We start from the raw sequence: 5722 nt of genomic DNA on the forward strand, positions 1-5722 counted from the left end.
GCGACTCAAAACCTTCTCCATATAGTGAGACTGTGACAGAATCACCCCACCATTTCCATCCTTTGCCAGCTTTATGTTAAGGATAACATCAATCTCGCCTAGATCTTTCCTCTCAAAACTTTGAGACAAAAGTTCTTTAACTTCCTTAATCACATTAAGGCTTGTCCCAAAAATTAGTATGTCATCCACATACAGGCACAATATCACTCCTTCACTCCCACCAAAGCGATATACACTTATTTGTCAGCTTCGTTCACAACAAAACCGGCATATATCAAAGTTCTATTGAACTTCTCGTGCCACTACTTAGGTGCTTGCTTGAGGCCATATAGAGACTTCAATAACTTGCACACCATTCCCTCTTGACCTTTTAATACAAACCTATCTGACTGATCCATATAGATCTCCTCTTCCAACTCTCCATTTAAGAAAGCTATCTTCACGTCCATCTAATGAATAGGAAGACCATAGAAGGCTGCCAAGGAAAGTAACACTCGAATTATGGTCAATCTAGCAATAGGTGAATAAGTGTCAAAGAAGTCCTCTCCTTCTTTCTGAGTATAACCCTTGGCCACAAGTCTAGCCTTGCACTTTTCAATAGTACCATCCGGCGTAAGCTTCTTTTTGAATATCCACTTGCATCCTACAGATTTGCACCCATAAGGACGATGAACAACCTCCCAGGTACTATTAGACATAATAGAATCCATCTCACTCCTCACTTCTTCCTTCCAATAGTCATCATCAGGAGATGAATATGCCTTTTCAATGGTCCTAAGTGTGTCATCCATGAGCTATACAATGAAATCATCACCAAAAGACTTTGCAGTCCCTGTCTCTTGCTCTTTCTAGGAGCTTCATTGTTATCCTCCTCAGGATCCATAGGTGTAAATTCATTGTGCACTATCGGCTCGGTAGAGATATCCTCCTCGATAATCTCTTGCCTAGATGAACTTGTTTCATCTCTCATGGGAAAAATATTTTCAAAAAATATAGCATCTCTGGACTTCATAATTGTACCAACATGCATGTCAGGTACTCCAGATTTTACTATTAAAAATCTATAACCAACACTGTGAATAGCATAATCTAGAAAGACACAATCCACAGTTTTAGATCCAAGCTTACGTTTTTGGTTATTGGCACACTAACCTTTGCCAAACAACCCCATGTACATAAGTATGTAAGGGTTGGCCTTTTCTTCTCCCATTCCTCGAATGGTGTTTTCTCTTTATTCTTTGTAGGAACACGGTTTAGAATATGACATGCAGTGAATACAGCCTCACCCCACCATTTCTTGGAAAGCCCCGCTGTATCCAACATGGTGTTAACCAAATCAGTTAGAGTACGGTTCTTTTTTCGGAAACCCCATTTGACTGAGGTGAATAGGGAGGCATCCCCTCATGAATAATACCATGTTCTTCGCAAAATGAAGTGAAAATATTTGAGAAGTACTCACCACCATGATCTGACCTAATTCTTTTGATCTTTTTCTCAAGTTGGTTTTCTACTTCAGCATTATAGATTTTAAAATAGTGCAAAGCTTTATCTTTTGACTTCAACAAATACATGTAACAAAATCTAATACAATTATCGATCAATATCTTGAAATATTTTTTTACCCCCTTTTGTCAACATGTCATTCATCTCGCACAAATCGGAATGAATTAATTCTAAAGGCGCAAAGTCTCTTGCCTCCGTAGCATTAAGAGGCTTGCGAATTTGTTTTGATTCAACACATACATGGCACTTAGAATTTTTGACAAAGGTAAATTTTGGAATTAAATTTATGTTTGCTAACCGCATCATGCAACTAATATTAACATGACAAAGCCTCGAATGGCATACATTAGATTCATCAACGTTAACCATGTTGTTCACAACTTTATTACAATCATCCAAAGAGAAGCGAAACAAGCCTCCGCTATTATAACCTTTTTCCAACAAATGTTCCAAACTTAGATAAAATACATTTATTAGACTCAAATACTAATTTAAAACCATCTCTACACAGTAGAGAGCCGCTGACTAGACTCTTCTTGATGGCGGGGACATGCTGCACGTTCTTCAACTGCATGGTCTTGCTCGAAGTAAACATCAGATTGATCGTACCAACACCAAGAATATGCGCATGCGATCCATTCCCCATCAACAAGGAGGCAGTCCCTCCAACCTGGTAAGAAGAGAACAATGAAATATCAGCCCACACATGAATATTAGCCCCAGTGTCGACCCACCACTTGGGTAAACAAATGTAACATCCTAATTTTTAAATTAGAAACCTAAATAAACTTGCTCGATTTTCTTCAGGATCCGTAAGGTTTTATTCAAATTATTTTGATTTTAGAACATTTACCGTGAATTAATAATAATTTACTTAACCATAAAAAGAAATATAAGGAAATATAGGCCTTATGCATATCATGCCGCATTGCATTGTTTTATTGCTTCTCTTCCATTTGTATTTAAATTCAAAATTCAAATTCATATGCATCAAATGCATTTGAATGCATTTTTTTTCTTCCTCTCTTTCTCTTTTGGCCCAGCTCATTTTCCTTCTCTTCCTCCCCTTTTCTTTTTCTTCTCCCCACGGACCAGCTGGCCCACTCTCTCTTTCTTCCCCCCCCCTCTCTCCCCTTCCCCCCGCAAGGCCCAGCCCAGCCGACCTTTTTCTCCCCCCCCCCCCCGTGCGGCCAAGCCGCGTCGCCCCTCTCTCCCAGCCCAACCCGACGCTCTCCTCTCCCTCTCTCCCTCACCGCTAGGCGGGGCCCACCCGTCGGGTCCTTCCCCGACCTCAAGCCAGACTCGGGCTCGACCTCGAGTCCGGCCGCGGCACGCCGCTGTTATTGCCATAATTTAGGCGGGCCAGAAAGGTGGGCCGCAAAGCAAGATGGGCTCGAAAGGTAATCATAGTGAGCTTGCAAATCGGCCCCTATGCGGGTGTTTGAGGCCAGGGTTGGCCATGTATCTAGATAGGCATGTGTATTTAAATAGTTTAGATAGAGATAGACAAGATTCATGTCGTGTTTAGTTAGGATTGGTTAGAGAAGGTAAGTCTCCGGACTATAAATATGTACCCTGGATTATGAATCAATCACTCACCAACAATTCTTGGCGCATCGCCACCCCTATTCTAGGGTTTCTCGGGTAAGTGCCGTGCAGCCCCGATCACGCCTCGTGTGATCGGGGCGGCATCGTACCTGCTTATCTACCTTTTGTGTTTCTCATTCTGAAGCATTATTGATGGCGAGTAGCACTAGTTATCTTAGCATTTATAGAGCAGCATCGGCTCTTCCATGCTTTATTCATGTATCGTTTGTTACCTATATACGTTTAGTTGTCATCGTGCCCGATCCCGGGTATAAGGGCAGCGTCTTGCTCTATTTTTATTTAGTAGATCCAATCCGTTATGGTTAGTCTTTGTTCATCGAAGATCTAGTTTAATATCTGCATGATTAGGCCCTTCAAATGGATTGAATGTTCCGGCAGTACGCTTGGTGCTTTGTATCAGTTTAAAGAGGGATTGTTCCAGGAATCGGCTCTCTGTTGGTTTTTAGACCTCTGTTTAGGTTGTTATTCTATTACCCTTTTTATCTGTTAGGCTCAATCACGTGCAGGATGTTCCAATTATGCAGTGAAAGCTTTAACCGTCGTAGATTAGATTAGCTTAATGATTACAGAGCAAGTTTTATAGTACCATTGGATATGCTTGCCTTATTCATATTCATAGATCCGATATGGTATTGAATACAATCGGCTCTTTACAGCCGATATAGGGAATCACCCGATGAGCCGATCACGGCTTGGACTAATATTTATACGTGTCTGTGCATGCAGGAAACTAACATATAACACCTTCCTGATCAGGTACAAGGTCAGGTGGCACGCCTAGCAATCCAGACGCCAGGACGTGTGCTGGATCTCGGGCCGTTGACCGAGGGACCGGACCCACCAGCAGTCCCGGGAGCCTCCCGGCTCCTCATGTTGCCTGTCACTGCTCGCTGGTGGGTTTCGACTGACAACAGCCGCCTCTGCCCCTATTTAAAGCGCCGCCCCGCACCCCTAGGGCTACCTCAACCTGCAGCCGACCCTCACCCTCGCAACCCTAGCCGCGCCGCCGCCTTCGCCGCCAAGCTTGGGGATGCCACCGTCTCGCTGCTCCGCTGTCGCTTCATCACCCCCACCTGCTGCTGAAGCTCCGCGTGGAGGTGGGCATCATCGCCAGCCCTTTTTCCCTCTGTTCCCCCGCCTTCTCGTGCGCGCGATTCCGCGCCGGAGCTTCGCGACCGTGTGCCGCCGCTGTGCGCCTTTGCCCGGCCCCGGCTCCCTGTCCTAAGCCCCTAAATGCGATCCCCGTAGCGCCGGCGTTCTCCTCGTGCAGCCCGAGCTCGAAACCGAGCCCGGACAGCCATTTACGGCCAAGTCCGGCGAGCCCGCCGCCGTGTGTCGTCGCCCGCGCCGCCGCTTGTGCAGCCCCAGCCCCGCGCAGCCATCGGATCCCGATCCGACGGGTTAGATCTAATCCAACCCGAATCAAAACCCGCATACCGGTCAAACCCTAGAACCTTTTGCACTTTAGCCCCTGAGTTCTATTGAAATCAACCCGCAGTTCACAGCAATTTAAAAGTATTCGCGAATAGATCTTTTTCTTCTGTTTAAGCCCCTATCCTTTTCTAAAATAGAACCCGCCATCCCTAGCCTCTCTCTTTTTCAATCTAAACCCTAGATTTAAGGTTTATTTATGTTTTAGCACTTAGTTTCTTTGTCTAGAGCCCTTCAAGCTTTAAATCTTCTACAAATAAGCCCCTGGAATAATATTTTAGCCATAACTTCTCTATTTTAACTCTGTTTTCATCGATTCTTGCGCTCACGCAATCCTTGCGACGTATACAGTAGCTTTGTGATGTTGTTTTGCTCTGTTTATATTGTTTGGTGTACTATTTCTTATTTATTATACTTATTTTTTTCTATGTACTTGTGTGTTGCGATAGAGAGTGCGCAGTTCGAGGGTTCGCAAGAGCAAGGCTTTGAAGACATCCCTAAGCAGCAGCAGTACTTTGACAAAGGCAAGTGGTCCTTTATCATATTCCGATCCTAATAACTTCTAATTATACACATTTACTTTATATGCATGCATGTGTCTATAATATGATGGATCCCAAAACTAAAGATATGCCTAGCTTTTATTTTAAAATTCCTTGATTAAACCTGGGTTGTTATATTTATCTTGTAGTTTCGTCTAGTTGCTTATACTTAGATTTTGGTCGGATAATTTGAAAATTACGATACGCTTGTTTTACTTCATATTCTGGAATACCTTTTACAGTAATAAAAGATCACTGCATTAATTAGAAAATGGAGAACCACCTAAGAAAATAGTGCAACCACAATACTACATGGCTTTGGTCTTGACTAATTAATTAGAAACTTTGGCTTGTAATGGTCTTACCGAAAGGGCAAGAGGGGAGTGCGTTGACGGGGTATAGCTAGGTTCTCTTGAGGCGTAGATATGATCCTGGTTAAGGTGTCTTCCTCATTAGGGAGGGTTATGACAACTGCGGCCTGAAACCTTAGCGGACCGTTGCAAGTTAGGGAATCTTTGTAAAGACCTCGTAGTGAATCCTTGCCGCTCACTTTGGAAGTGTTTAAGGGCCTTGCAAACCCGGGTAAGGAAACCACGAGTTGTAGGTAAAGTGTACAACCTCTGCAGAGTGAAAATTGA

Source organism: Panicum hallii, chromosome 9 (assembly GCF_002211085.1).
Source record: "Panicum hallii strain FIL2 chromosome 9, PHallii_v3.1, whole genome shotgun sequence".
Taxonomy (NCBI): domain Eukaryota; kingdom Viridiplantae; phylum Streptophyta; class Magnoliopsida; order Poales; family Poaceae; genus Panicum; species Panicum hallii.